Source organism: Pipistrellus kuhlii, unplaced genomic scaffold (genome assembly GCF_014108245.1).
Source record: "Pipistrellus kuhlii isolate mPipKuh1 unplaced genomic scaffold, mPipKuh1.p scaffold_m20_p_10, whole genome shotgun sequence".
In the NCBI taxonomy this organism is placed as follows: Eukaryota; Metazoa; Chordata; class Mammalia; order Chiroptera; family Vespertilionidae; genus Pipistrellus; species Pipistrellus kuhlii.
Genome location: NW_023425405.1, coordinates 37,592,223 through 37,612,626, shown reverse-complemented (window position 1 = coordinate 37,612,626; position 20,404 = coordinate 37,592,223).

Here is a 20,404-nt window from a genome sequence, read left to right as displayed (position 1 = left end):
TTGTATTTTTTTTTTCCAGAGTCTTCCATTTGTCTTATGAAATACTTCACAAAATTGCCCAAAGGTGGATATTAATTTACTCACAGGTACTGAACTGTTTTCCCCTTAATTAAACAGTCTTCTCAATCCTAGTATATGTTTTTCAAACAGAAAAGACAAAAAGATCTATATATTTGCTGAAAGGGCTGAAGGCTTTCATGAAGCATTTCAGCTGATTGGCCGGAAAGCAATATGCAGTACAGCTGTTCTCTACCCCTGACGCTGGCCTCTCAGATTTCTTCCAGTGCCTTTCTTCCAGCCTCCCTCCCAGCCTTCAGGCATACTTTCCAGCTCTGTTATTGCTCTTTCTTCCCCTTCTCTCTCTGCCTGCACCCTTTCACTCCCGGCGCCTCCTCACCAGCGTGTCCAGGGTGTGAGTTCACAGCACAACCATTCTGGCACACACCCATGTTCTCAGTGAGCATGAGAAGAATTCACTAACCCACCTATTAAACACGGAAGAAACATGTAAACACATTATCCAAACAGCTCAAAAGGGCACACAAATGGTCCTACCCTTTAAGAGGTTAAAAAAAAAAAAAAAGTACACTGCTTGGGGGAAAAGAAGGTATGGCTCAGAAATGTCTACCAGATATAAATCAAAGTGTTTCAAAAGTCTAGTTTTTTCTTGCATGAAATTCAGAGTTTAGAGCTCACTTTCCATATATTCCTAACCAAAACAACAGTCAACTCCAAGAGAAATGTATTTAAATTAGACTATTTCATAGATTAAGATAGTCTCCTTCATCAGGATTACCTGTTTCAGGTATTTTTTCTTGGGAGTCAATTAAGAAAATAAATCCATCACAATCCTCAGCCCCTCAAAAATGAAAAGTAAAAGGCTTGATCTGAAAGGGTGAGTCTTTTGGGTTCAAGGGGATGGGGCTCAGAATGAAGTGGCAATGGCCTCCCCTGAGAATATACAGGTTTTATTGGTCCTCAAAGGAGTCAAGGGCACCATAGAGTTGTATCCCAAGCTAAAGAACAGAGCCCCCTAAAATATAATATACTTATCTGTCTTCCATGCTTTCATATACAGGTGGAGGCAAAAGTAGGTTTATAGCTGTGAGTACACACAGCACAGTTTATTCTTGTTTGTTTGTTTGTTTGTTTGTTTATTATTTATTTATTTATTTATTTATACTAAGCAAAGCTATCTTTGCCCACCCCTGTATTCATTTAACTCAATAAGTTATTCAGTGTTTGTAACATTCTAGGCACTGTTCACTTCTGGAAACCAGGCAAAGAACAAAAGGAAGTCTTTACCCTTCCAAACCTTACTTTCTGTGGGGGGAGACAGACAAGGAGAAATAAACAAATATAGATGAATGTTATGGCCTACAATGAAAGTACTAAGAGGGTGGGAACTGTTGCTGCTTTAGGTAGGTTGGTTTTTAAAACTTGCACCAAATAGATGACCTTTGAGCAGAGACCAGAAGGGAGAGAAAGAGTGAGTCAAGTAAATAACCGCAGGAAGACTATTCCAGACAGAGGAAACCAGTGCAAAGGCCCTGAGGGAGGGGCCTGTCTAGTATGTTTCAAGATCAGCAAGGGGACCAGTGAAGCCTGAGTAGAGTGAGAGAGGAAAGAGAAGTGTGATGTGAGAAAGAACAAAGAGGAGATAATACACATCCTAGAGGCCAGTTAGTGTCCACCAAACAAATGGACTTTGGACTTCTCCCTGGATGAGATGGGAAAGTTTTGGATGGCTTTGAGCAAAAAAAGGGATATTTCCTTAAATATTTTTAAAGAATCATCTGTTTGCTATGTCCAGAATAGACTAATAGTGGCAAAAATACTTTGGAGATAAAAACTGCCATGATTCAATGGATAGATTGGTGTACAGGATGGCAGTGGATAGAGGCAATGAAAGAAAGAAGGGAGTGAAAAATGATTCCAAGGTTCTTGGCCTAAGCAAGGGGAGAGAGAGAGTTGCCATTTATATGACGTAGAATGGAGTCAGGAGAGAGGCCTCCCTCCCTTCCTTCTTTCTTTTCTACCTTCCTTTCTTCCTTGCTTCCTTCCTTCCTTGCTTCCTTCCTTCCTTCCTTCTTTCCTTCCTTCCTTCCTTCCTTTTTTTATGAGAAAAATCACACCATGATTATATTCTGATGGGTATGATCCAATAGAGATAAGAAAAAAATGATGATGCTTAGAGGATGAGGAAACACTTGCTACAGTAATGTCCTTGAGTAGGAGAGAGGGGATGGGAATAGTCTTGGTTCAATGATAGTAGAAGAAGTGAAGACAGAGCTTCAGGTGTATTAGTAGAGGTGGTGGTAAGAAGTTGTAGAAATTTTTCTTCATTCCATTCTATTTTCTTGGATTTTCAATGGATGGCCAGGGTAGGGAATATTTCCTGTAATTTTTCCCTGACCCAGTTGTCACCTCCCCACCACCATTCAAACCTTCCACAGTGCCCTCTAGAATAGCTTATCCATATCCAGTCAGTGTCCCCTTTGCCAATTATTCAATGTTTTCTTTCAGCCCACACCTACGCTTTTACACTTGGATCTACATTGCGGGGGCTAGCAGATTGCAAACATATTTTGCAGGCCTCTTGCCAGGTGGCTTCCTTCTGCCAATAGAAGACAGTGGAGAACAGAAGGTGTGAGGGAGGGAGTAGTTTCCTGCTTCTGGCTCCAATGGTGTGGTAGTTGTTGGCAATTGTGGTAGTGACAGTAAGAATTTCAGAATTCTGGACTGGGGCAGCCCAGCCAAGGCAGCACATTCTTAATGTTTCTAGCCCTGGCTGAGATAAACCCAGATCTGATGGTGACCATTTCTTTGGCAGCACGCAGCGAAGACTGGCTTATGGGCATTAGAAGCTTCTGATCCCTGAGAATCTGCTTCTCCCTTTATACATCCTCAGGGACCTCATGTCTTTCCTTTTGTGCCTCCAGCCCTGCCAAAAGCTTTATAACCAATTCATTGAACTAGATGCCCATGGCATAAAAGACAGAATATTTCCTTTCTTTTTTTTGTTTACCACTAGTCCCTGTCTGATACACAGCCACCACCTTCAATTCCCTGTCCAAGAGTTTCCTCCATCTACCTGCCTTAATGAAAATGTATCTCTTCTGCAACGACATTTTCTCTGCAACACACTTATGGGTTGCTGTTTATTATCTCACTAGAGGCCTGGTGCATAGAATTCATGCACTGGGGATAGAGGAGAGGTCCCCCAGCCTGACCTGTGCCTTCTCACAGTGGGGGAGCCCTGAGATCAATCACTCCAAAGAGGTAGGTCCAACTCACCCATTTGGGGCTCCTCAATGGATTGCCCCAAAGAAGTAGGCTGGAGCCATGGGACCTACCTTCCTGCCACTCAAAACCACAGGACCCCCAGCCTCACCATACAGAATCATGGGACAGACCTGCCTCCTAGCTGTGTACACAGCGTCAACCCCATCCACCCGCAAGTGCCTACGTCACATGCAGCCTCCTGGTGATCACTCGTTATGGCTTGAAGGTGTGATGGCATAAGAGCATCACAGCCACATAGGCTTTTATTAATAGGATGCCCAACTAGTCTAGAGCCGGGAGGTAGTGTCAATACTCTCATCTCTATTGCTGCATTCTCCCAACTGGTCTTCTCAAATCCTGCTCATTTAGACCAAATACATATGACTTTACTTAGCCATCCCATATTTACCCAAGCACCACCCTGTCATTCCCTTTCTTTAATCAAGGACTTTGCCATCTAGCCTTAAACTTTGTTTTTTATCCAAATCCTGTTGAAAGTCTGGCTATCTCAGTGTCTACATGGATGACCTGTTTACACATCCCACATCCTGAGCTTTTAGCTTCTTGGCCTCTTCCAGGTCCTTCTTCATTCCATTCAGCTCCTTATTCATGTTATCACCCTATTTTACCTGTTCCATAACCAATATGACTAATTTCTGTACGACCTTTTAACTCACAAACTCTCCTCTTAGGTATCTCTTGGCCTTTATTCAACCTCATCAGCACTTCCACTGCATTGATCTCTCTACTTCCTCCTATTTAATCAACCCTTACTTTTTACTTCCTAATTTCCCTACTGACACAATCTCATTTCATGACTCATTGTTTCAATAGTACTCTTATCAATATCTTAACTTTCCTGCTATATACTCTCTACCATATAAACCCAGGAAAAATAAGAGACTAGAAACTCTTTGACAACTACAGTAACTACAATGTGTAAGTGTCATATAATCCTAGGAAATTTGGAAATAAATAAAATAAGTCTTCACTTAATATCATGGATAGCCTTTGTAACTAAGCAAAATAATGTATAATGGAACAGTTTTATCATATGCTAATTGATATGAAAAAGAGTTAGGTTCCTATTGCATCTTATTATTATAATGACACATTGGATAAAATAACATTATTTGAGGACTTCCTATATATAAATAATGAAGTAAACTAAACTCATAGTATTAATGTGAGAGTTATATATAGACATAATCTATGTATACTTGGTATTTTTATATTTTTAATACTTGGCATATTGGAGTATCCAATGGATTAATTTTGTGATTTCCTGTTAATTTGTATAATTTGATAATTTATTAAGATTTTTATTTAAATTTCAAAGACACATGAGAATTTTACTAAGTTTATAAATATTAATAGTACCAATGCATTTAAAAAAGAACTTAAATTTTATCATATTTGAAAGTTTAATTAATTGGATTCCTTGATATTTACTTAAGTACTTAGAAAAATATTACTTGTTAATTAGATAGTTTAGGATTTTTTTTTAAAGCAATATTTTTAAATTTATAAATTCAGTTTAAAGTTTTAAAACAATTTTAATTAATTGGATTTAAAGATCCTTTTGAGAGTGGTTGTTGAAATATGCCACATTTTTAAAAGAATGATAACATTTCTAATTTGAATGTAAACGAGTAAGGAAATATTAAATTGGATCTGTGATATGTCAAATATTAATTTGAAAATGGGAAAGAACCACAAATAGTCTTTTTTTGTGCATAGAAGATGCCCTTGAGGACACTAGAAAAACCTCATACTGATAGACACATGATTATAAAAGGCTTAAATTAATGAGGTCTAAGTGTTTGAGGCTTTTTTTCTTTAAATGATGTGGGTTCATTAGAATCTTTGAAGCAAAAGAATGTTATGAACATCCTGGTCAGTGTGGCTCGGTTGGCTGGGCCTTGTCCTGAATACCAGATTGACTGTTGTATGGCATGCTGGAGGCATGTTTCACTCTCACATTAAATGACTCTCCTTCTCTATCCCTCTCCCTTCCTCACTAAAATAAAACAAAACAAACAAAAAACAATAAAAATACATGTCTATAAAAAAAAGAATGCCATGATCATATTTGTGTTTCACAAGATAGTTTGGGTGGCAGTGAAATCCTCTCCTACTTTTCTGTCAGGTGAATTCCTACTCAGTTCTTTAAACACCAACTCCAAAGTCACCTTCCCCGTGAAATCCAAACCTATACACAGGCCCTAGGCAGCATTCAGAGTGTCTTCTCAGGATGCCATTGCACTTTGTACATCCTGCATTATGACTATTTCATCTTATTGAGGATATTTGTGCCTGTTTACTCTAGTAAACGATGAGGCAATATAATTCTATTCATTTTTAGATTTTAGTGAGTGTGTGTTGGTGCCTAACTGAGCTAGGTACATCATAATTATTCAAAATGTATTTCAATTGGAAATAACAAAAAAGAAATGGAGACCTCAGGACCTGATTCTGAATTCAGTACAATCCCACCAAAGAATAGATATCAAATGTCACACTTTTTAAGAAAGAGGTGACTTCTAATTTTCATTGCAATTATAATTAAATAACTTAACAAGTCATAGTTATAAAATGGTGTCCAAGATACATCTAGCACTGGGGAAAAGAAAGAACTGGCTTTTCCAGCATTTTCTATCAACAGGTTTTGGCTGTGTACTCACTTGCAAATGATTACACATTCACAGGAAAGCAATGTGTTTTGCTTGGAAAAAGTCCCAGCAGGCCCATTGGGTGGGCATTTGATTCCTTGATAAAAAGCCAAGTCCTGCTGTCTGGAAAGGAGGAAATTAGAAAAGGGGCAAAGAACCATTTGCTTCAGGGCCTGAAATAACACCAATTTCAGCAAGAACTATGAGAGCAAGATAGTTGAATTAAACAGTGGAGAAAAATTGCTGTCTAAGACATCTTTCGCTATAAAATAACTTCAAAATAATTTCTCAGCCCACAACAGTATTTTGACCAAGAATATATTGAAAGGCAATTTAAAAAGATGTTTTAGAAGACTTTAACACAATAAAAGATATAATCTTTATAGATCCAGGGGAGGTAAATTAATATCAACCTTGCAACAAAAAATCTTTCATATATCTTTTAATCCTGAGATTATATTTTACGTGTGTGTGATTTCTTTGTATGCATGTAAATGTGTCTCTTCCCACCCAAATCTCTCTCCTCTCACTCTCTCTCTCTCTCTTCCTTTCAAATATACTGTAAAAAAAATCAAGCCAGCAGGAAATGCTTCTTAACATTTATTCATTATCCACCCTAGCTGTTGTAATTTTTTTTTTCCTATTATAGAGAAATTTTTCTTTCTATTGCCTATACTTCTCTCCAGCACATTAATTATCTTTTCTGTGGCAAGCCCTAATACGTCCCCCACCCCCCTATGAAATCTGTAGCACTTAATGAAGATTATTCTTACTTTGTAAAGGCTTTAGAAGGGACTTTTCAGATCCTGTCTAAATGGGGGCCTCTTAAGTCATATGATGAGCTGAGATTGGAGCCCTGGTCTCTCAGATTTGATTAGCACGACTTGATGGCCTCTACTACTAGCTCAATTCTGTGATTTTTAGCAGGGGAAAAAAGCAAAAAGGAAAACAAGAGTAGCTATCTGGATAATAGCAGGGACAAGCTGGGGAGGGGAACATTCACCTGCCATAGGCACTATAACTGAATACAGTCATTAGCTACAGTTGCCCGGTAATTTGAAATGGGGGCCTTTCTGCCTTTTATCCTAGGTAGTCTCAGAATTCAATCCAGTGTGTATAAATAGAGTCTATTCATCTTCCCCTGGGACTTAGAATTACTGATTCTAGCATGTGGTTTCCCTTCCTACACCTCCATGACCTTTCTGACTTTTAAACAATCAGTACTTCAGAATTCTGGTCTGCTTAGGTCTGCTTTCACTATTCTCCCTCAAAAAAAAAAAAAAAAAAAAAAAAAAGTATAATGCATTAAATCCCAATTCAGAGAAAACAGGATCCTGCTCTAAAGAGCAGATGTCATCATGACTGTCACTAGAAGCTTTGATGACATGCTTCTCATCCTTGCTCACACTTGTGGGGGAAAGCTGGAGCCCAGCCTTATGCTCTCAGAAACACATACACCTCACCAGATGCTAATTAGATTTGGAGTTTCCAAATATTCAAATATTCTCCCAAGTTAGTGACAAACACACACCCAGGGGTTTTAAATCAGAGCTATACATCTGGCAACTTATGGACCGCCTGCGGCTGGCATGGTAAAATCAAAGTATTGGAACAGGATGCCATAATTTGAAATAAATCTAAAGAATAGAGAACAAAAATTGATGGCTTTGTTTTTTGTTTGTTGTTTATTTGTTTTGTTTTTGTTGTTTGTTTTTAGTAATGACGACTAAACTAGCTCTTTGGAATTAGATGAGATAGGAATAATAACAACAAAAACAATTAATACTTAGTGAGTGTATTAAGGTGTTCCTTTCATTAATTCTTTGAATCATCATTATAACAAACCTACAAAGGACAACATTTTAATTACAGCATCTATGTTAAATCTATGTGGGAGATAAATTGTAAATTTGTGTTAATTTGTTCAAAGTCATAGGTTTGGGAAATTTTTTAAAATGAGTTTCTACTCTAGGGTTTTTATTATTATTATTATTATTATTATTATTATTATTATTATGTCAGAATCTGTACTCTTAAATCACCACGTCTCTCCTACAGCCCTATCATCCTGGAGCCCTGACCCTACAAGATCGCCCAAGTAGAACTTTGCCTAACTCCCTTCTTCCAACTCATGCCAGAGACGAGACTTAGATTTCTGGTGGAATCCCACCAGTGAACAAGCATGGAAAGGAGTATAAGTGGATCGTACATTTTTCATGATGTGGATGAAGCATGACCCAGAAAACAAACACAGAAATACTGCCTCCCCTGAAAAGTCCATCCTACCTGAAGTCCAAGGGAATCAAGATTCTGGAATGTAGCCTGAAACCTTTTCCCTTCTAGCCTTCACACATGCTCTTCCTTGTGTCCTTTGACTCTAAAATGCCCTCAAAAGCATTATAGTTGGGTCAAATTTTTTTTTCTGTGCCAGTAAAGAAAGACCTAAATGATTTACTATGGCCTTTTATCAGACATTAATTCCTTTAGTCTCATGTGGATATAATATTAGCTTTCAATTATATTTTTAATATAATTTCCAGAATATGCTCTTTTTAAATATATATTTCAATGACTGTCTGACTTTTTGTGTTTATACCAGCCCTAGGTATACCTTCCTAAAAGTCACAGAAATTATTAGTTCCAAATCATAACTGTTGATCGAGTTCTATAAGTCTCTGGTCTATACATGTTACAGGAAAACCAGAGTATTCACTAACCTAATCACTAGGTAAAGGGACTGCTGCTTTCTATTTGTCAAAATAATAATCATTTCAGTCCCACGTCAATTTGAATTACCAAGAGGAAAAAAAAATCCATCTCATTTTATTTATTATTTTTTGACATTGTACTCTGAGAGCTAGTAGGCTCATATATTAATTTCATTTTATATTTTCTCTGATGCCAATTGGCATTTATTCATTAAACAAACACTTGATGCCTCGTACATATGAAGACAATACTAAACATTGTTTATAATATTTAAATAGTGTATATCAAACCTCCAAATTCAATACTTTATCTCACTTCTAAAAGAGAAATGTTCTTCCTCCATCATTTGGTAATAACGTTACAATTCCTTACCTTTAGGTCTAAGGAAAAAAAACTATGCTAAGGACCTCAATGTATGTTATCATTGATTCAGATTCACACTGTAAGTCTCACATGAAAAATCTGAGACATAAAGATTTAAAAAGTAATCCATTAAAAATAAGCATGAGAGAACCCAAATAAGATTTCAGAACATTTTGTCAGCATTCCTAACATGTACTGTTCCTAACTCTTTACCAAGGCATTCTAGATTTTTATTTAAGAACTTTCAATTTTTGTAAAATGTAATTTTATGTAGAATGCTCATGGATGAGTGAGGAATATGATAGAGGAATAAATTTTATCTTGTCTCCTTGGAATTACTGAAATAAAATGCAGTCATTTGAGATAGTGTCCTCCTCTGATAGCCAGTGTAAGAGGTGCCCCTGATGGAAGCATAGGGCATTCCCAGGGACTTCTCCCTGAGTTCACACTGGACTGGACTTCCTTTGCTTTCTCTCCCTTTGGTCCAACTGCTGCACATCTTTTAAATCTGGGGTTTGGTTCAGGTGAAAAGTCGGGTAGGGAAATGCTAAAAGCAAAGATTGAAATAAAGAATGGGATTATCTATAAATATAAGTTTTGCTTTTGCCATGGCCACAAGTAATAAAGAGGATATTTTCAGGTTAATAATTAAAGTCAACTCCACCCGCTTTCCCTTGGGTAAACAGGGAGAACAGGAGGTGAGCTGGTGCAGTCTGCAATCCTGTGGTTCTGAAGGAATGAGCGCTGAAGTGGCCTCCTCCCTCTTGGAACCAAACCTATGTCATTTGGAAAACCTTTATTCATTCTGCAGAAGCGGAGAGACACACAGCATTCCAGCTGGTTTCAGAGACTACTGTTACCACCAGCCACGTCACCTTCTCTTGCTTTCTTTCCCTTACTCCCTCATTTTTCCCCCTTCCTCTTCCTTTCTTCCTTCCTCCCTTTCTTTCTTCCTTCCTACATCCCTTCCTTTCTTCCTCCCTTTTTTCCTTCCTTCCAAATGAGTGATTTTTTTCAATTTCTTCTGTTATTTTTCATTTCCATAGTTGTGCTTGGAAAACTTTTTCTTTTTTTTTTAACTGATGGGAAACAAACTTTATTGGAGACGTTCAAGAATTACACTTTTTTCTCTCCTATCAACTTGCCTTGACACAGTTAAATTCAAGGTTACTTAATCCTTTTAAAAGGGGTGTTGACAGTGTTCTAGAAACTTTGCCATTTGCAACAAGAACCAGGAGGCATGAGGTAAAGAGGCAGCGTGTGACCTCTGGGAAAAGGCGCTACCAAAAACAAGCCAGCTTGCTCTGCACAAGCAAGATCAAATAACTCTAATTTCTGGGTGCCATCCTGCCTCAACTGTAGGAGGGAGACAAGGATATGACATGGAATGATTGATCAGAAATGAGAAGAAACTCCATTATTTGAAGATAATGTTAGTGTATATTGGTAATAAATGACTTTTACAAGAAGAAAGGGAATTTAAAAGAAATAAAATTAAGCTCTAGCAATAAAGAAAGCATACAAAATCTTGGGAATTTATAACTGAAAATGTTTTTCAGACTCTACAACTACTTATGGGCTTTCAATCTTCTTAAAAACCTCTCTAGTAATAAAGAAAAAAACCATTATGAGGGCTGAGTTTCTGTAGTGCAGCTGATGCTGATCTGCCTGCCTGGAAACACCAAGAAGAGTGACATATGATTTCAATTAGGTTCACAGCTCCACAAAATAGCCTTGCTACAAAATGGAAAAAACTAGAATAGGGACCAATGTTACTAAAGACACCTTGGTTTATCCTTTGGGCATTTTAATGCATTGTTCCTGATAGATTTCCAGTGACAAGATAATCACATTCCCAAAGCCTCAACAAGGCCTAAATTAAAACAATATATAAGTCAAAGATGAAGGGAGGAAGGAAGGAAGGAAGGAAGGAAGGAAGGAAGGAAGGAAGGAAGGAAGGAAGGAAGGAAGGAAGGAAGGAAGGAAGGAAGGAAAGAAGGGAGGAAGGAAGGAAATTAGACATGTAACTTAATAGGAAATAAGAAGAATGGTCTTTGCTTCCACTTTCTAGGTTCCTCCCTGGGAGAATGGTTGCCTCAATCTTATTTGTTTTTTTGTTTTTAAAGGAACTTTGTGAGAATTTGTTTAGTAACACCTGAAAAACATTTTAAAAACCATACAAGTGTAAATTTCAAAGCATTCTGCTCCCCATGTACCAAAATTGCATCAGCTCTTGCTTTTATACCTCTTGGTTGTCATACTTTTCTTCTTTTGTTTCATTAAAAAAATAATAACAGCAGAAAATATCTTTTTATATAATCCTTCTGGTTAGTCGCATAAGCTATACAGATTCACACACCTAGAAGGTACTGCTTACAAAATCATTTGCATATATAGGAAGTCTTTTTTGAGTAAGGTTACAACTTAATTATTATACTTAGAGTTTAAGTATAAAAAATGACTCAATTGGGTAATTTGTTGGCTATTTTTCACAGTTGTCATTTGTAAAGGAAAACATAAAACTGATCTTCCCCAGAATTGAAAGTGTTGAACACATTAGACTGGAAAATCATCTTCCCTCCAAAAACCTTTTGAGTATTTATATTACAATATTCAGATATCTATGATTTTCTGACCACTGTAGTCAAGCATAACAAAACTCTCAATTCTATCAAGAAGTTTTAGACATTGGGAACAAAACAGCTGCTGTGTTTATAAGTTCTACTTTGTCATTTTTGCATAATTACATAACCTTGGAAATAAATGTAACGGTATGTGTCCTAGAGTCACACTCACTCGCATCTCAATTCTGAGAACTCCGTAGGCTAGCTAGGCATATGAACAGAACTATAATAAGCAATACCTACAATTATGCTCCATGGGGATGGTGCCACGCTACACAAAGCCAAAGGAGTTTACATCTCTAGTCACCAAATTGCATATGAATATTTTATACAACTAGATGAAGAGTCGTGACCATGAGGAAGAATGGGCGATTTCCTCCTATAACTGTAAATCTAGAAGAGAACTTGGACATCATCTGGCACAATATTCTCATTTTATTGATGAAGAAACCAAAGCCCAGAGAACTCAATTTCCTCTCTCAAGGACTCCCAACCATGCAGTGAATCGAAGTAAACCGGGGCCAGCAAAATGCCATTTATTTCAGGAGTGTAACACTTGCCTTAGCGAGTACTCCATGTTTATGTTTAAATGCTTCCTACAAGAAAATGGGGTCTGCCCCTTCTGAGAGTGGACTTTCAAGGCCAGGTTTAACTAGTTTGTCATTGGGCTCATGGAGTTCTTTAAATTTTAGAGCACAGAGGGCCTTATGGGACATTGCACAAGGGAAAAGAAAGGAAAAGAAGGGGACATGGCTGTTGATAACATTTTGCCTAAATCCCTAAATCTATAGTGGGAAAGCTGAGGCCTAGAGAGAAAACACATTGTCCAGAACACACACAGGGCCCGTGGATGCAGATACAAGATATGCTCTTTCCACTCTAGGGGCACATATGGTCACTTTCAAAGGGCATCAGGGAGGCCTCCTTAAGAGCATGGCATCAGAGGAAAGACTTGAAGGAGGACAGGGAGAGAGCCAGGCAGGTATAGGGAAAGAATTTCCCAGGCAGAAGCATTTTCTAGGAACAGCAAGGGGGCCAGTGTGGCGGGAGCTGGGTGAACCATGCCCAATAGTTGGAGATCAGGTCCGGGAGGTCATAAGAAGCGAGATCATATAGAGCTTTGGTAACCCTTTGAAGGAACTTTGCAACTACTCTGACATGAAGAGCTACTAAAGGTTTCTGAGCGGAGAATTGGGCTAGGGGAACATATATTGACACAGGGAGATCACTCAGGAGACTGTCCCAATAAATCCAGACAGGAAATGTAGGAACTCAGATCTGAGTTGTAGGATGAGGTGGTAAGAAGTGGTCAGATTCTGTGTGCATTCTGAAACCTGACAGATTTAGGGTGAGAGAAAGGGGACATTCAAAGGTACCTCCCCAGCTTCTAGCCTGAGCAATTGAAGGATAAAATTTTCCTCACCTGAACTGAGGAAGATGGTGAGGGGAATAGGCATCAGGGTGGGAAAGATCAGGAGTTCCATTTGGGGCATGTGAAGTCAGAGATGTCTATTATACATGAAGTGGATATGTCAAGCATGCTGGTAGACATACAAGTCTGAAGTGTAGAAGGAAGTCCAGTCCAGACAGGAAAATTTGGGAACTGTCAGTATATATATTAGCACTAGTATTCAAAACCTTTTATTTAGTTAAAAAAAAAAAAAACACAATATGTCATACATGAATTGCATTTAATTGTACATTTAATGCATTTAAATGTCCATTTAAGAAAAAAAAAATCTAACCAACACACAATGAAAGAATTACATTCACTTTGTGATTGTATTTCTTTGTGATTCTAAGAATTAGGAAACATTGATTTTTCTGGATGAAAATAGAATCAGTCAACAAGATACCATAAGGTCACCTTCTTATGATTTAACTAATTTCCTTGCACATATACATTAGAATGTGTGATTTTTTTAATCATAGTAATTGTATCAAGAATGACCTTATTCTGAGTGCCTACATAAAATGTTCTTGTTTGACATCTAATTATGGTTTCCTTCACTTCTCATGATCTGAGAAAATCAAGAGACCCAATCTTGGATATTCAGAGATGAGACTCTTGGAGGTCTTACCAACAGCTGACAAAGTTTGATTTACTCTAAGCAATACCTTGCCTTTTCCCTAAGAGAGCAATTCAGAAAATACACAAAAGATGTGCTTCATGAGTATGTAATACCCATTAGCAAACAATTTAAAGACCAATTAATCAATCATTAAATTTTCGCTGTTAAGTATTTTGGCTTATATCTTTATGGTAAAGTCACTAATGAGTCATATATGCAGAAGTTTCATTTCCCTAGAGAGAGTATATATTAAAGGTTGTTTAAATTAGCCCTCTTTAAATATACTTATATTTCCCACATCTAGAATATTTTAAATAAAATTCCCCAACTAAATTTAAGGATCAGCTCTTTTAAAAAAGATTAAATGAGTCTAATTAATATGTATTCATGGAAAAATATATCTCCCTACTGATTTTAAACTAAGAAAGTAATGAATAATTAGAATGGTGTTGAAGAATATACTTCACGTATAAAGGATCTTCTGGGGGAAATGGAGGTAAGTTAGTTCCACGACTAAACTTTTAAGAGTAGATTTGTTTGCTAAGACAAGATTGACTGACTTATTTGCTCTCTGCACACTCCTGTCTCTCCTTGGGGGAGGGGAGGTGTGAAACATACTTAGGATATATTTAAAGGAGACTGGATATTGTAAAACAATACTAAAGGAAACTCAAGTGGAGACAGCTGTTGGATTTATTTTGTTTTGGCAGCATAGAAAGGTAACTAAAAACAGAAAGGCATATGGGAGTGAAAAAAAATCACAAAAGGCATAAGCCATCCAAATATCCAAAATACACACTAAAAAATCAAAACACTTTATGCACAAATTATCATCAGTGGTAAACAATCTGTGGGTGACATGTGTTCCCCTTTGCTATCCCCATTGTGAGAGTCTCAGCTGTTGTGCATTAGTCATTCAGTCCACAAATGTTTGTGAGCACCTCCTATCTGCACTGTGCTAGGCACTGAGGATGCTGCAGGTCCAATAACAGTGCTTAGCATTTCAACGGGCAGAGAAGATAAAGGAAAGTCCAATCAAAAAAGAAAAAGATGGCAAAATCACAGGAACATAAGAGGAGAGGGAGATGAAGGCATGGCATGGGGTCTGCAAAGAACATTTAATCTGTGTTTGTGTGTATTCACTTGTGTGTTTGTGAGTCAATGTTTTTGTTTTTTTGTTTTTTTAATAATCCTCACCTGAGGATATTTTTCCAATTATTTTTAGGGAGAGTGGAAGAGAGAAGGAAAGACAGAGGAAAACATTGATGTAGAGAAACACATCGATTGGTTGTGCCCTTGACTGGAATCGAACCCAGGACCCTTTGGTCCACAGGCCGATGCTCAATCCACTGAGCAAAATCAGCTAAGACTATGAAGGAATGTTTATCGTGTATTTGTAGCGTACAGACACCCACAACGTACTGGCCTTGGACTCAGAAAACCTAGGACCCAGTGACTGACTGTGTGATCCTGGAGAAGTCATGTGGCCTTTCTGATGTCAGATTTCCTCTTCTGTGAAATGAAGACAATAATCAGATCTTATCCAAGGAGCCAGGGAGCGATGAGATAATACCTTTGAAAGCATCCCATGTGGTAAAGCTTGTGAAAATGGTTAAGATCTTTTCAGCAACTTAACAGGTGCTCAGAAAGGCTTTCGTGTTTCATAAGTCAGTACAAGTTTTCAAGTTATTTCAAGTTATCTGTTTTACTCCAAAGTTATCTGTTTTACTCAAAAGTTTCATGAGAGATCACTCTGTCACAGCAAAATTGAACCCACTGTTCACATCTACAAACACTTAGTCTTCAGAAAATAATGACACAGATATCAACATCATCTGTAATACTTATCTGTATTTTAATTTTGGGTTTAAGATTTGTGAGGAAGAAGTGGTATATTGCTTTTATTTTAAAAATAACAGTGCCTAAGATGGTTGTTATCACTGTCTTCAGAAATATTACAGTTTATGAACGTTCAGGATAGGTACTATAAATTCTTAAAATTAAGGAGGAGGAACAGAAAATGCAGAGGGGGTAAAGGAATAGTTAAGAGGTAATGCTATTTGATTTCCTTTCCATGTCTGCAAGATATCTCTTGGAAATACATGAGAAACTGGGAAACTGAGATTAAAAAAAAACTTATTGTTTTAAACCCATATGTAAATAAAAATTTTAAATCTAGATTTAATGAAGATTTTATTTCTTAAATCTCCTATTTTAAAATTTGGAGGTTTTTTTCTTTCCCAATTTTGTTGTATGAAATTCCTCAGAAACTCCCAACTTCTTAAGAAAGTGTTACATATTAGATTGTATAGGGGTGAACTTCTATCATTACTCAATGCAAACCAGTTTTCTCTTGAAATTCATACATAAACATCATTTCAATTTCATATAATTCTAATGCTCCGTTAGTTCCACAGTGGCAAACAAATATTAGTAAAATGTATTCAGTTTTATTTTTTGAGTATTTAATTGAAAGAGCAGGACTAAATCTCAAGGAAATAAATATTTAGTACGTATCACACTTTTGAAAAAAATTGCACTAATACCATTTGCATGAGGGATAACAGGCAGGTCACCTCCAAAACGGACTTGGCCACTCATCAATGATTTAAGGACAACCCTTGTCACTGGGCTTGAAGTGATATCTAATGTGATGGATAAAAAAAATCCAGCTAGAGTCTGCTGTGTTTGCCCATGAGGTAGAAGACAGTGGAGCATCATGGGAAGAGCAGTGATTTGGAAACTGGGAAATGTGAGGAAGTTCTTAGGACCTTGCTCTCTTCATTGACAAATGAGAGGTTAGCCCTGGACAGGTTTCTCAAAAAAAAAAAAACCACACACACAAAAAAACACAACAAAATATATGATTCTAAAAATCATTTACTTTTCAGTTACCATCAGTAAAGATACACAGGAGCGCCACAGCAAATTGCATTAGAAAATTACCAGAAACAAACTCGGGAAAAAAAGTCACACTGTCCCAATGACAAGTCCTGGCCCCTCATTGGTTCTGTCCTTGGCTCCAATCACCGCAGGGAGAAGGGGCGTGATGGAAGAGCATTGTTGGAGCGAGACTATGAAACAGTCCTGAAATATCTGAGTAAAGAAATAAAGCTGTTGCCGAAACCGGTTTGGCTCAGTGGATAGAGTGTTGGCCTGTGGACTGAAAGGTCCCAGGTTGGATTCTGGTCAAGGGCATGTACCTTGGTTGCGGGCACATCCCCAGCAGGGGGTTTGCAAGAGGCAGCTGATTGATGATTCCCTCTCATCGATGTTTCTAACTCTATCCCTCTCTCTTCCGCTCTGTGAAAAATCAATAAAATATATATTTTTAAAAAAGAAATAAATAAATAAAGCTGTTTACTTTGGCTTGTGTGTGGTTCCAAATGGATCTCCAATAGTTATCCTTTCATGTGAGCTGAGTCAGATGGGAACCATCTCACTCTTCAGTAAGATCCAGTCCAAAACTGTCTCCGCAGTGAGTTCTCCCACCACCATAACTCTCCAAGCACTTAACCCAACTGACATGTTATTGCAGGATGGTTTAAAGTGTAGAAGTTTCTTCTTAGATAGATGGCACACCCCATTTTGAACAACAAAGCACGTTGCCTACTTTTTTGACATATTGGGCTCTCCAAAAACCAAAGTCCAGAGCAGACTTTATATACGGTTATCTTGAATAAATATGTACTTAAGCATTAGTAAATTAGTAGGGTGAGGTGAGTTCATTCCAGCTGCCAGTGAATCTCACCTCCTGATAGTTGTATGCATATCAGGACTCATGTACTAGTAGAGACCCAGAGACCATAGTCATGGCAAAAGGGCAGGGAAGACAGTCTTTCTTGAATAATCAGTTAAAAATTAGTAGAATGTCATTTTTGAAGGAACTCTCCAAAAATTACAGTCCTCTAGGGACACACCACTTTTGCTCTCACACCATAGCTTGCTGCTTCTTTTTTTCCTCAGACCCCTTATCTAATCTAATTCTGGGGTGGGTCCCACTTATCTAATCTAATTCCAGCCACTTCTCACACTCTGCACATTTGTGCATGGAAGTGCCTCTTTTTTCTTACTTGGACTAATGCAAGCTTCCTACCCCAGCCACCATTGTTACAGCACCAGTGATTGCTTAGAAACCTAAAACTCAAAATCTGCTGATCCTCATGTCTCAGTTGTTACCACTATTCAACTGGAGGCTCGTTGATAAAAACTGAGAAAACCACAGGTGGGTCACCCAGTCCTGTGCCCAAACCCCATCATCTGATCCCTGCCCTTGTCTGAGTGGCAGGGCTCTAACTATGGGACCCAGGCCTGGCATTGCCCTAAGTGTGAAGGTAGTAGAGTCTCCCTTTATTTATTCTCAGTTGCAAATACTTCATGCTAAGATTGGCCTAGATATTTATAACAGTTTCTCTACTTCACTGATGTAGCCCTTTTTCTTGGATAAGGAGAGAAAGGTGGCTTATGGTAGGTAGCAATTATCAGGAGAAACCAGAAGCAGAGCTTGAACCCTTGATGCTCAGTAGAGAAGACAGTTAACATATACCCTTCACGCCTAAATATTGTTTATTCAAATCTCAGAAAAAAAATAAATCCTTAAAGAGTTTTCAGTGCTGACCACACTCCTCTTTTCACATCTTATTTTTATATCAATTTGTGGAATTAAATACAACTCTGTTGAGCAGTTTCTTAGCTCCATACATCAATGCATGTGTTTTTAAAAATTAAGGTGATACACACCTACACAACCTAGAGCCCAAGACTTGAATGAACTAAAATGTTCTATTACCCCTGAGGAAAATAAAATGCATTTCTAGAATGTGACATCTGTAAATGTCCCAGATTGAGCATCCACTTAATAATGGACATTTGGCCAAACATGAAAGGACATAAAAATAATCATACTGTCTTCTAGGAATTGACTCTCTAGTAGGAAAGAGAGATACAGTGATATGAGTAATAAACCCAAGTATGTGATAGATAAAAATAGTATCACTGAGCAAAGTTAGGACACACTTTACAGAGGAGATGATGGCTAAGTTGATCTAGGAGTGAGTAGGGGGCTGCCAGGTCATTTCAAGTAAAGGGAATAGCATGGCAATGACCTAAAAGATCCTGGTGGTTAAAAGAAATGTATCTCTTTAGCTCATCTTCCAGCATAGCTTCCTCAGCCACTTCTGTTTGAGCCACAAGGAGCTACTTTCTATTCTCGAAATACAAGTGACACTCTCCTTACCTGAAGCAAAACCCACTCTGCCCTCAACTCCTAAACCTTGAATCTGAATAGCACCTTCGGGTCTTAACTTGGGTATAATAACTTCTTTGATCTCCCCAAATCTGAATTAGGTATCACTTCTATGTTCCCTGTTGCACTCCATATCATCCCTACTATAGAACTTAGCATACTCTAGCATAACCACCTGTGGACTTACCTGAATTTCCTATAGATTGCATATTCAAGGAGGAAAAGACCATATCTATCTTGATCACCGTGGTATCCCATCCAACTAGTAGTGTCTGCCATATAGCTGGCAATGCATGCAGAATGAATTATTTGTTCAAAATTTCCAAGGTTAGAAGGGGGTCTGGAGAAAAGATAGGTGATATGATTGCATTTTTAGATAAAAATTAAAGCCTAAAATGCAATGGGTGCTCTGCTGTGTCTATAAGTTATCCTTTGTTCAAGGTGAAGTTAGGGAAAGATTATAAGCAAGAGGAAAGCAGCAAATAGGTCTTCTCTCCTTCATGCCACATCATCATCTGGTGTTAGGACATCTGGTGTGAGCATGACTAGGAAAAATGAATCAGGCTGGTAAGAAAAAAAAGTTGGTATTGATTTTTAAATCAACATACTTATGTTTCAGTGTCATTCATAAGAGTATTTACTTACTCAATTTTTAAAAATACTGAAAAATATTTCACTATTGTGAAAAAATATTTCACTATTACTCAATACTGAAAATTTGCTCTATCCTTCACTTGATCATATAATGTACTTTTTAGTTTAGATTCTAGAACAGAAGATCTGAGTTGCAATTCAGTGTTGCTACTTCTAAATTATGTGATTTAAGGCAAATTACTTATCTCCTCTTAGCATCCATTCTCTGGGGAGCATTATGAGTTATGTGACAGGGAAATATTAAGAATTGCATACAATGAAGTCTGCAAAAGCATAGTCAATTGCCACATTAGCATTCAATGTTTATATTTTAAAATTTAATGAAAACATTGCCAACATCACGATTTCTGAACAAGAGCAAATAAGAGAGACTGTAAGGATTTTTACAAACCACCCTAATGCCTGAGAATTAGGACTCATTACCATGTAAACTCCAGACATAATCAAAGTGTTTTCAAGCTTCATTGTTCCAATCTAGTTTATCTCTTTTCTCCCCCACTTATTTTGATGGGTTTTCACAAACTATGCAGACTTCAATAACTCACTCTAATAATATACTCTGGGTAATTGTTAGCTTCATGAAATGCAATTGCCTATACTTTAAGTTATAATTAAAGGCATTACTTAAACCCTCAGTGGCCTTTGGAAATCTGAAAATGGAAGTTGAATTCATAAATGCTAGGGAAGAATAGGAAATCCCAGAACCCTAAATCAGCAAACTCAAACTCATGTGAACTCAACTGAAAGAGAGGCTGCTTCTTGCTTTGGTTACAACCACCA